Here is a 12581-nt window from a genome sequence, read left to right as displayed (position 1 = left end):
CACCCTCCTGGCTCATCCTGTAATGTCAGTAGTCCATAGGATTCCCAGATCTCAGGATCTGGCCCTATGTCTCAAGCCCTGAACCTTCAGCGGCAGTCCTCGGGGTCAGAGGGAAGAATATCAAATTGAGAGGAAGGAATCTCAGGGTGAGAGGGCTGCCTTGTAAAATAGGTGTGATATATTTTGTTTGAATAGTATGCCCTGTGTAAATGTGATCAGCACTTATTTTTGTGTGTGTTTAATGACATCACTAGAGGCTGCCATTTGTAACATAATCCAGCAGGTCCCTCCCTTGGCATCAGTACAAGAGGTCATCCCTAGGTCTCAGGTTTTGGTGCTGAAATCCCAAGGGCTGGGATACTCCTGACCTAGTTATTCAAATCACAGTGGTCGAATATATATGAATATACTCCATAATGTTAGTGCTGAAAGGAATCACAAGGTTTAATTAGTCCAACCTCTTGCCATGGTAGAATTCACAACTAAAGCACTCCTGAAATATGCCCATCCATTTACTTCATGGTAGATGTGCATACTATGTAACATAGTGCTGTATGTACCAACGTGATGTAGTGGTTTGAGTGTTGGACTACGACTCTGGTCAACAGATTTCAAATCCTCACTCAGCCATGGAAACCCAGTGGGTGACCTTTGGCAAATCATATTCTCTCAGCCTCTTAGAGGCAAACTCCATCCAGACAAATGTTGCCAAAAATACCCCTGTGAACAGGTTCACCTTAGAGTCATTAAAAGTGAGAAATGAGTTGAAGGCACACAACAGGAGTTCATAGTAAATGTTAGTGGATTGGATTATACTGTTCAGAGCCTAAAGATGGGAAAATCTGTACATTTTGTAACACATTCAAGATTTGAAGCATCAAGTTCTTTTCATCTTGAATATGAAATTTGTATAGCTTTCAAAAACAATCTGAAACAAAATTTCCCACCATGTTGTCCTGCCAAATTCAGTAAGTATAACTTTCAGGATGGAGTGGGCCATTTTGCACTGACCAGCTGTATACTACAGATGCTAAAGATGAGGAGCCTCTGAGAGAGAAAAAAGACATCTTAATACAATCCTAACATGGATCAATACCCAGGGAGTTCAACCCACACTTTTAACAGACAAATAGTCAAAGTTTGGGCCTGAATGGGTGGATCGGTCCATTCTAGCTACTCTCACATTTAGATTTTTTTAAAAAATACAACTTCTGTCCATCCCAAATACATGGACAGAAGGGAACAGAAAAGTCAAATGTTAACATGTAAAGGACAAAAAGAGATACATTCATAATTATACAAACCTGGAAGTGTTTATCTTGCATAGCAGGATGGGAATCATGTGACTTTCCAAATGTTGTTGTATTACATGTCCCATCAGCCATAGCTAGCACACCCAATGATGAAGAAAGCTGGGAGCTACAGTTCAGCAACAGCTGTAGGCCTGCATTGTTCCTCTTCCTACTATACATGATAACAATACGGGAGTCACATTATTTTTTGTTACTGTTTTATGCTCTCTAGTCATTTCTGGCTTATGGCAACCCTAAGGCAAACCTCCAGTGAGGTTGTCTTGTCCAGATTTGTACAGCACCAGCCTAGACTGAGACCAGCACACATGGGCTGAAACAGATTTAAAAATCCACCCTTGACCCCCCCATCCCCTCTCTGATATTCATTTTTTTTAAAAGGAGAGACCCTCCATTGGTGTCACTGAATGTGCAAATCCATACATACTTACCTAGTCCTACTGAATTCAAGGGCTTTTTTTTTTTTTTTGAGCAGGCATGCATATGGTAGGTTCCACACCCACTGGAGGATGTTAAGAGATCTTATTACAGTGCAAATTGAGAGAAGAAAACTGGGTTAGTATTTTTAAAAAATCTGCATCACCAAAAAGTGTGATCATCATCAAGGGATTTCAACACAGTTTGCAATGAGAATCTAAGAGGCAAGGCAGAGTGACCTTGAACAAGATGCCCTTTTTGTCACAGGTTTAGCTGAGCTACCATTTCTTTAGCAGTCAAGATCTACCCCCCTCTGACATTTGTGTACACCTATTCCCTTCTTTGCCTTTCTTAACATCATGTTCGTCTTTGACTTCTCTGGCTCACCTATTGTTTCCTTCTGCTCTGGATGAGCAAGTCCATTGTGATGCCCACACAATGATGCCCACACAAACATTAGAACCAATAGCTTTTTGTGGGTTTTTTCGGGCTATGTAGCCATGTTCTAGAAGACTTTATTCCTGACGTTTCACCAGCATCTGTGGCTGGCATTTTCTTACAAACAGCAGGGTACAAATAAGTATAATATCTAATCCTCTCCCTCTTCCTCCACCTGTCTCTGTCCCCAGCCCCACAGACAGACAGACAAACTGACAGACCATTTTATATAACACCGTGTTTGTGATTTATGCAAGTTTACACAGACCTAAATGTCTGTTTTACCAACTCACGATTTGCTTACAGAAAGTCAAAACACATCTTGTCTTTGAAAGGGGGAAAATGTGTAAGGAAGAGCATGGCTGTTCCACCTTGCTGGCTCAGATTGTATAAACAGCTGACCCTTGGGGTTGTTGAAAGAAAGCACACCACAGCAAAGCTATCAAGACCAAATAAACATTTCACACAATGTAAGAATGCTTGTCATCAAATGGGTGTTGGAATTTTCTCACTCTTTTATTTAACTTCCATCCTCATGAGGAATACCTCCGTATTGCTCCACTCCAGTGCTGTTTCTGAATAATTATTAGAAAAAGAGTACTAAGTCAACCTGAGCATTGCATTTTTGGTGATAAGGCAGGCAGATTCCAAATTATCTGGTTATGTTTACTTTTGTATTCATCCAGAGCTTGAAAAAGTTACTTTTTCAACACAGCTTTTAAAATCCCCTATCCAACATGTCCATGTGCAATTCTGGGAACTGTAATCTCCTCAGGAACATTTCCAAGCTCCAGTTTTGTCAGTGATCATATGTGCCCTAACAACAAGAGGATAAGATGATATGATGGCATGTTCATTACATCAACATTTGTTACATTACAACGTTTCTTCTCTTTCTTTTTTTTAAATGTTTGTCAAGAGATTAATTCCCCTTTCTGCCATTTTCCCATGTTTTGATTTATTTAATTAATAGTTTCCATCTAAGCTTTTTTTTAAAAGCCCCAACAACAAAAAGAAGAAAACATGGAGAGAAGAGAACTTGACAAATTTTGGGCAAATTTTGACAGAAAAAGCAAGAATGAAGAATTATGGCAACCTCATGGATTTTGGTGGGCTTTCTTCAGCAAGGCATACTCAGAAGTAGTTTGTCAGTTCTTTCCTTTGAAATATAGCCTACAGCCCCTAATATTCCTTGGTGACTCCTGTCTAATATTAACCAGAGCTGACCCTGCTTAGCTTCCAAGATCAGATAGGATCTGGTGCTTCAAGGTATTTAGCCATATAGGAGACCTAAGTCCACAAAATATGGTGGGTAACCAACCCAAGATCAGGGGAATATACCCGTTACTGTCTCCCATAAAGCCCAGCTCTAAGAGTGGTGTTCATGTAACTCATACTTCCAAATCCATGTATGGAGTGTTAAATTATCAAGCCTGAATCCTATGAAATCGTAGAATTTGTAATTTAATGAGATAGTCACTGTGAGCAAAGAAGCAGCCAGGTGGGGAGAGGCACAAATCCTAGGAATGCATAGAATTTGTAGAAACCATAAATCCTAGAGACCCATAGCAGTTAAAGTGGAATCAAAGCCCTACAACTGAGTAGTCTGAAAGGGTTCAGATAGCAGATATCAGCTGAAGAATCCAGAAGTGTTTGAAATGCAGTGTGGTGTGTATGTATATGGAAGAGATTCTGAAGATTCTTCTTTCACTTGCATATGCTGTACACAGAGCCCAGGACATGTAGCTGGCATGCATGTTGAGGGACAGGAGAAAGCATTGCCCACGTTATTCTCCCACTGCTGTGGTTGTCACTTTGTAGTTATGGCAAACCTAAGGCAACTTTGTCATGGGGTTTTCCTGGCAAGATTTATTCAGAAAGTATTTGTTATTGCCATCTTCTACAGGTGAGAGAGTGTGATGTGACTGAAGTAACCTAGTAGGTGTCCATGGCTGAGCAGGAATTTGAGGTGAAGCCTGGGAGGTTAGCACCTCATCTGCTTACTTTTCCCGATCAGTCTTTGCTGAAGTCACTGTGGGCAACAAAGCAGTTAGGTGGGGAGAGGCAGCAAGCTTTTGAGCCTTGCAATTTGAGCAGTCACATCCCATATATTCCATATAGCTATTATAGAAAAGAAGAGAAAGAACTACAGTGATGGAGACAGTTGTCCATAGTTGTCTGTTGTAATTTATGTGCAATGTTTGTCTTCTTACTAGAAAACCTCACTATCTACACCTGCAGCAAGTGCAAATTGTTAGCTCTTTTGGAAGAGAAGGTCAGTGCACTACAGCTGCATGTTGAATCTTTCAGTGCCTCAGAGAACATGAGGACTTCCTGGATAGAACACATGAAGAATGGATCCTACAGATCCAACACAAAGAAGCTGCCAGGGAAAATTAAGAGGCCTATAACAGTGAGGAAACATGCTGAAGGAAAGCAGACCTCTCTAAGTAATCATTTCCTATGTCTTCACAGGGATAGCAGCAATGAAGACACTCAAACAGCAAACCAACAAGGGATACTGCATGCCAAGGATGCACTCAATGTAACTACCAACATGGTGTCCACATTGCCTGCCACTGCCACTGTTGCTGTTACCACCACTAGAGCTGCTGTGCTCTTTCTCCTCTGACTCATTCACCCTTGTTGTCATTTGTCCTACTCCACATGTCCTCCTGCCATGGCAAAAAAGGTGACTGAGCCTGGCCATCCATGCTTAACTGATCTTGCCATGGCAAGGGGGCATGAGCAATGGTGGTGGTGCTTCTGCTCTGCCTGCTAGATGCACCTGCATTGCTGTGACAGAGAGGAGGAGGAAGACCAGCAAGCCTACAGCAGAGCTGACAGAGATGTGAGCGTGTGGACAAGGAAAAATGGTCACAGGATCAGTGTCTCCCACCTTCACCCTGGATGGCCCCCTTGGAGTATACTTCCTTGCCAGCAGGTGTGGAAGGAACATAGCTGGTGAGCCTTTGCTCTGAGGAGGAGGAGGTGGCAGCACCATGGGAGCTTGCCCCTCTGCTCCTTTCCACCCCAGCTGTGTACAAGCTTCCATGGTGCAGTGTCATTCATATGGTGGTGGTGGTCATGGTGTCACCCCATTTTGCGTAACCACTGGTGCAGTCTGCATCCCCTTAATGATGCCACTGCCTGGCAGCAATGTTTCACACCTGGGGATTGGCGTGATTGGGATGTCATTGGTAGGATTCCCCCATCAATGAAAAGGGATATCCTAACTGCTCTTTGGTGACACAGCAGCTATGGGGCTTGAGATGTCATTATGCAATAAATATCGCCAAAGCTGCTTATTTCTGGCTTTAATTGTGATTTAAAAGCCATGCATGGTAATCTACCTAGTTAAATGCTGAAACCACTATGCCATTCTGCCCCCCCATTAGTGCATGAACAGTATTCATTGGAAGTCTCATAATATTTATAGCAAAACCATCAAAAAATATACTGTTACCCAGTCTTTGATTCCTATAAAACATTAATACAGGTAGCCTTTTAAAGAAATTTTCCAACCTCAGCCTTTCCGTTCCTTTGTACTCTTTTAAACTGATCTAAATTAGAAACACTTCTTGGTTCAATTAAACTAATGATCCCCTGCAGGTAGGCTCACCTGCATGTTTAAAGATATTCAACAAGAAAATTTGGAAACAATTCATAATTGCGTTGAATACTCGGGAGCGTATTATGTGGCAATTCTTGGAAATCAGAGGGAAATGAGCATGGCTCGCATAACAATATGCCCAGCTTTAAAAGAATTTACCTCAAAGAAATTCTCCTTTGAGCAAAAGAAAACGCTGATGAAATACTTATGAGTTCACATGCTGGCAAGATAAGCATGAAGCCAAACACTCAGGTAGCCCATTCTCTGAAGGAAAAGGCGAGGGGGGGGGGATCTTCCTGGAAGAGACTTTTCTCATCATCTCAGCAAAGGAGATGAGGTACAAAGAGCTCACGGGTATTTAATGCATACATTTTTTTGAACAGCCTTTATAAGATTGGGGGATTTTTTTTATTTGTCCCACCCTTTTGGATAACATCTCTTTCATTTTATTTTCTTTCACTTTGATTTGATTCCTGGCGCACTGTGGCATTGATGTGATACAGCAACAGGCTCGGCTAAGCAGAAAATTTCAGTTTCCATTGTATTTCTTATTAGCTTGCTTCATCTGAGCACCTCCTTTAGATGCCATATCATTTTCTCTGCTTTTTAAATGGCCTTTTAGATTAATTGGATTGTCAAATCCTGAATTCTCAGATATGGAATATAGAAGTTGCAACTTTATGAAATTAATTGTTAATATACCAAAGTGACAAAGAATCTTAACAGTAGCTCAAACTGTTAATCCCTGGTTATCAGTGGCCTCCACACTGGTGAGGTGAATCCACTCTGGGTATTAGTCCAAACTTGAAAGGTGCTAGCCACTGTGTTAAACCATACCCCAATATAGCTGCAGCATATTGGACAGCTCCATTAAAATTCCAGCCATTACCATCTGACTGACATGGAAGCTGCCAGCCACAACTACAGACATAACTTAATTTTTATTCTTTCTATCAGAGAGAGTTTTGGACTAGGATTCCAGGAGCTCAGGGTCAAAATCCTTGTGGTTCTGGACACCATGGTTCCCAGATATCAGCAAGGTGTTGAAGGATAGAAGGTTGATCAAGGTGATCAAAGTTCTGGAAACCAAGCCTTATGAGAAATTACTTAGGGAGCTGGGTAAATATAGTTTGTCATCTTCCGGCATGAGAGGGAGTGATCAAGCAGACCCAGCTCCACCAGGGACAGCCTGAAGGAAGAGGCTCCTCCCTCCTTAACTGTCATCTTCCGGCCTGAGAGGGAGTGATCAGGCAGGCCCAGCTCCACCAGGGATAGCCTGAAGGAAGAGGCTCCTCCCACCTTAACTGTCATCTTCTGGCCTCCTATTCCCCTCCAGCTATGCTCTGACTGTGTGGGGGAGAGGCTTGTGTACCCTAATGATGTTGTGAGCTATGCTGGCGGTGGTATAATAGCCACCAGTAGGGTCTCCCATGCCAGACAGATCACAACCGAAGGGTCTGACCAAGAGCGCCAAAGGGCAGGATGGGCTCTCTAGCCTTATGGCAACCATCCTAGGAGAAGGAAAACTCTAATCCCAAACCCAGGCAGATGGTGCTCGTCTAACCCTGTAAAGTCAACCATCTAAGAGAAAGAAACTTTAATCAAACCTACGACCCAAGGACCTCGCTGTCACAGTCCATGCTTGTCAAGGCCTCAGCAGTCAAACCTCTGGTTTAAAGGGTGAGGCCAGTTCTGTGCATGCTGCGCTCCACCAGAAAAATCCATTGCACAGGCTCGAAGGATACATCCAACGTCATCAACGCACTTCTAGAAAACACGGATGAGTCCTTCCTGAATCTTCATTTGCGAAGTAAAGCCAAGAAGATAAGAGAAGACTGAGAGGTGTCATGATAGCTATCTTTCAGTATTTGGATGCCATATAGAGGACACAGCAAGCTTGTTATCTGTTGCTCCAGAGACCAGAACACAAACCATTGGATTCAAATTATAAAATAGGGATCCCACCTAAACATTAGGAGGAACGTTCTTACTATAAGAGCTGTTTGACAGTGAAAGAGATTGCCTTGGTGGGTGGTAGACTCTCCATCTTTGGAGATCTTTAAACAGAGATGGGTATCTTTCAGCACAGCTTTAGTTGTGTATTCCTGCATGGCACGGGTTTGGACAAAATGACCCTTGTTGTCTCTTTCAACCCTATGATTCTTTTATCTCTGTTCAGCCATGGAAATTCACTGGGTGACTTTGCGCACATCATATCTTGGGCAATGGCAGAGGAATTGCAAACCCCTTTTGAACAAATCCTGCCACAAAACCCCACAGTAGCTTTGCTTTAGGGTCACCACAAGGCAGAAACAACTTGAAGGTACACAAAAACAAATCAAATCAGAGATGGGCAAAAGGTGGCCTGTGAGATAGGCCCTTTTTGTACCTTTTGTGTATTCCCATCTCCCTCTAATTTTGGGATAAAAATTGGCTAGTCATGCCCCCAGAAGCTAGTAGGAGGTGTATTTTCCCAGGTGATGCTGTTTCTACCCCTGGACAGTTTTAGCCAAGGAGGGTTTTTCCCCCAAACTGGAATTGAACAGGAAGAAATCCTTCTTTGGGGGTCTTGGTCTTGTGGGGAGAGATCTTGGGTGAAGGTATAGAGGGTTGAGACAACTGAAGGCTGTCTTTCCTGGTCTACAAACATTCATTCCTGCCCAAACTCAGTGGTGATTCTTCAACCTCAATCCATTTGGAATCAACACAACCACCTACAGACAAGGCAGTTGCTTTTACATACTAGGACAGGACTATTCAGATATGCAGAAAAATATCTGGGATGGATAGGAATGCTTATCAAGTTTGAAGATGGCACAAAACTGGGGGAGTGATGCATTGGAAGACAGAGACAGAATTCAAAAATACCCAGATAAACTAGAAAATTGGGCAGAAATTAATAAAATAAAATTTAGTAGCGACAAATGCGAAACTCTCCATTCAGGAATGGAATCAATTGCATTGTCCATTATCATATGAGAGAAACGTACCCCCATCCCGAAGGAAAGGGAAAGTAGACCCAAATCGAAAGTAAGCCAATTCACGTGATTAATGATCACACGTGAAGAGCGAAATTGTGGTCATTCCAAAGGCAAAGCGGAGTGGATGCAAAATAAATGATCAGAACAGTGATATATGTATATGCCCACCCATGTTGGGGGAGGGGATATGTGTGCATGCATGAATATGTATGTGTACATCCAAGCTGTCACCCGAGAGCCGCGGCCTATGCTTCCCTGAGGGAACTCTGGGATGCATAGGCCACAGCTCCCTTCTATTCGTTTGTCTTCCCTTCAGGAAGAAACCAAAGGGAAGACAAGTGAAGGGAAGGTTGTCTGTCACCCATTTGGGAGAGTGAGGCCGATAGGGCCCCTTCCAACTCTATGATTTTATGTTTCAAAGATTTCCCTTGTTGGAATTTAACTGAATAAAAATAAACTTTTCCTTAGCTCTGTTTCAACACATTTGCAACCACTTCTTTTAAGAACACAGGGAAGTTACAATCCAACCAATGTCTTCCAAGCCCTGCTCTGAACAGAAAAAAGAGACTTTTTGCAGCTTTGTTTTTCTTTCAAACACATGGCTAAGAGTTCTTAAAGAAAAAGTTTTCCAATGAAACTTTTACGTATATAGAGAAACAACTTTTCCTAAACTCTGCTTTTAATGGGTTCTTCTCATTAACTAATGTCTCTTATCAGCCACATTTCTGTTTCTATTTTAATGGTCAGGTTGTGGAATCCTCCCTCATTGCACCAATTACAATCCCCACAATCATAATCCTACTAATAATCATGAATATTTTTGCAGAGGGGGAGATAATGATGACAAGAATAATTTTAATGATGATGATAATGAACAGCAGGGCAATAGAGACAGAGCAATTCTATGTAATTTTAAATGTTTAGAAAAGGCATTCAGAAGCAACCCAGCTTAACTGCCAAATCCTCATTCGAATAGAAAGTTTTTTGCTTACTGGTGGATTTCCAAAGTGTATACACTGAATATACCAAATGTGTAAGCCCACATTCAGTTAGCCACAGTAACAGTAAAGCTATTACTTTAATAGAAACTTGGCAAGTTTCCCTTATGTAAATTATATTGATGCAGAACTTGCAATTGGAATTAGGCTGTATACCTGGGACTGGAAACTGGTGTGGTCTCTCCAGATGTCATTGGACTATAGTTCCCAGCATTCTTCTCCCATTGGCAATGCTTACTTGGGGCTGCTGGGTCTTGTAATCAAACTACACCTGGAGGCTGCATGGTTCTCAGTCTTGCTAGATGTTTGTATTACATACTCAATTTCTAAAAATGTCTTTGCAAGTCGGACATGGGTCTTAAAGATAGCTGGGTATATTTTAAATTGTCTTTCTCAGAATAATATGGCAAAAAATAAAGAGGATAAAAAGCTTGAAATAGTTCAGAACGTCTCTGCTCTTGTTATCCTTATTTTTCACTGTTTATTTTTAAAACTGTTAGCTTGCACCACTGGCAAATTCACGTAGGGTCACCACAATGTACTCATATTTACCATTATAAGCAATGCACTCAATAACCTAGACTGTAGTTTTATTTATTGGGATGGGGCCGTCATATCCTCCAACATTTCAGAAATGAAAAACTGGGATATATGTGGCATCCGTCAACATCAGAGTGTGGTCAAGTTATTAATGAGGAAGAACAACATAATTCTGGGAGGCTGCAGCAGTTTCCATTTGCCTGAGCCTACTGGGAAGGGTAAGATTCTGCTGCCTCCTCTACTTTGCCCCTGCTAAGCTAACCGGTTGCAGTTTGCTTCTGCACTTTGAAATCAGTTTGCACCAAATCAAGTAAGCTGAGAACAAAGGGAGAAAGTGGGAGGAGAAAAAAGAAACGGGCATTTTTAAAGCAGCTGAACAGAGGGATTACAGTGGATTAATTAGGATTGTCCTGCCAAATCAAAAATGGAGGTTGAATGATAGGCTTCTTCTTGCCACTTGAATGGATAGGGTACTTCCTCTTCCTTCTCTTTTAGGATGGACAAACCAACTGGCAGCTACTTACCCAAAGGATCATTAACATCACATTCTGTCCATCCTTCCAGAACATCCTGAAAACTTGCAAGGAAAGAAAGGAAGGATTCTGGAGCTGGGAAACTAACCATTGGGTACAAGCAATTAATTCCCCATAAGTTAAGTCTAAAGCTTAAATCAAAGTTATGTTTTCTGACCTGGGCATTGTGCTTCTTCACCTTGGATATATAGAGGGAAGCCATAGCAACACATTTTATAGAAATTTGTGGCCAATGCCTCGTATTTCCGTTAATACACTAAGACAATAATGCCTTCCCTAGCATTGTGGCCACTGAATTTTTCCCATAGGCAAAACTGTCCATGCGCTATATTAGCCAATATGTCTCAAATCCAATAACACTGATTTCCCTGAGCAATAAATGACCAGGCTAGTACATTAACAGTGGATTTATGTTGAAAGCTAAGATATTCCTCTCCCTCTGACATAGGTTTTAGCTTAATTATCTCATTACTTTTTGTAGTCCACCACAGAAGCTATTGACCTTAGCACTAAATCCAGTTCAATAAGCAAGGCTTTAAATCCGTGAGGCAGAAATACGGTGCTACCTTGCCCACATTTGGATGGTGGCACTTTATGGTTGGGTGTGCATGTTAAAACAAAGCTTGAAATTCCAGGCAAAGGGAACCAAGATGAATTCAGAATCCTAATTTATTTGTATATTTATTATTTTTATGTTTCAATATTATTAGTTGCATGTTTAAATTCTGATTTCAATATTGTTAGCTGCCTTGAGTGTTGTTCTTGTTAAAAATGAATCCAGCAAGTCGGTGAATGATGAAATGATTATGATGTTTCAAAGTGTAGTGAAATGCAATGCAATGCTTGGTCAAGACCAGGGCTTGGAAAAGATACATGTTTGGATCACAGCTCTCAGAACCCCCCAACCGACTTAATGGGGGAGTTTGGGATTTGTAGTCCTAAAGGTAACTTCCCCATGCTTTGTTCTAGACATAGGCTATTGTGCTTCCCATATGTTGCCTGATCATTTTTTTTAAAGGAGAGCACTGTGTAAGAGAAAAATAGGATGGAGAAGGAATTTGGGGGATAATTAAGCTTTTTTCCCCTACCTTCCACATCTTCTTCCACTTCTTTCCTACCGACTTGTCTCACTCATTCACATATACCAAGCAGTACTTTCCTCTCCATGGGCTTTCAAAGTCATGTCCTCCCAAACTATTGTTGATTTAAGCAACTACTACCTCAGCTATGGCCCAAACTAGATATGACATTAAATGTTTGTATTTAAATATATGTGTTTTAAAGCAGCCTTAGGGCAGCAATGGGATGGTTAGTTGTGCAGATCACAGCAGGCATAGTGGGTGGGAATAGTCCTCCTTCCATGGTGAGGTCCTGATAGAAAACACTCCCCTGAAGCAGCTGTTTACCTAGAACAGGGAAGAGAAGGGTTAAATGACCCCACATGCTGGTTTTTTATAATTATCTGCCCTCCTCTCCTTTGATGCTTGAATTATTTGTTTATCTGCAGATCAAATCCCAAAGATACATATATGTATTTTTTGTCCCTATGTAACAATTGTTACAAGAATTCAAAGCAGTGCACATTCACATTGCAAATTCAGGCCTGTGGGTTCCTTTATTGAGTTTATCCATCTGTGGTACAATCTTCCTTTATTCTACCTTACCAAGTCATGTCTTCTCATATGTCTAAAGTATGACAGTCTTCAGTTATTGATTTATGCACTGATGGCTTAAGACAATTTGCTGGGTGA

Source organism: Sceloporus undulatus, chromosome 5, assembly GCF_019175285.1.
Source record: "Sceloporus undulatus isolate JIND9_A2432 ecotype Alabama chromosome 5, SceUnd_v1.1, whole genome shotgun sequence".
In the NCBI taxonomy this organism is placed as follows: Eukaryota; Metazoa; Chordata; class Lepidosauria; order Squamata; family Phrynosomatidae; genus Sceloporus; species Sceloporus undulatus.
The sequence above is the reverse complement of the archived record's forward strand: the minus strand, read 5'-3'. Positions refer to the sequence as shown.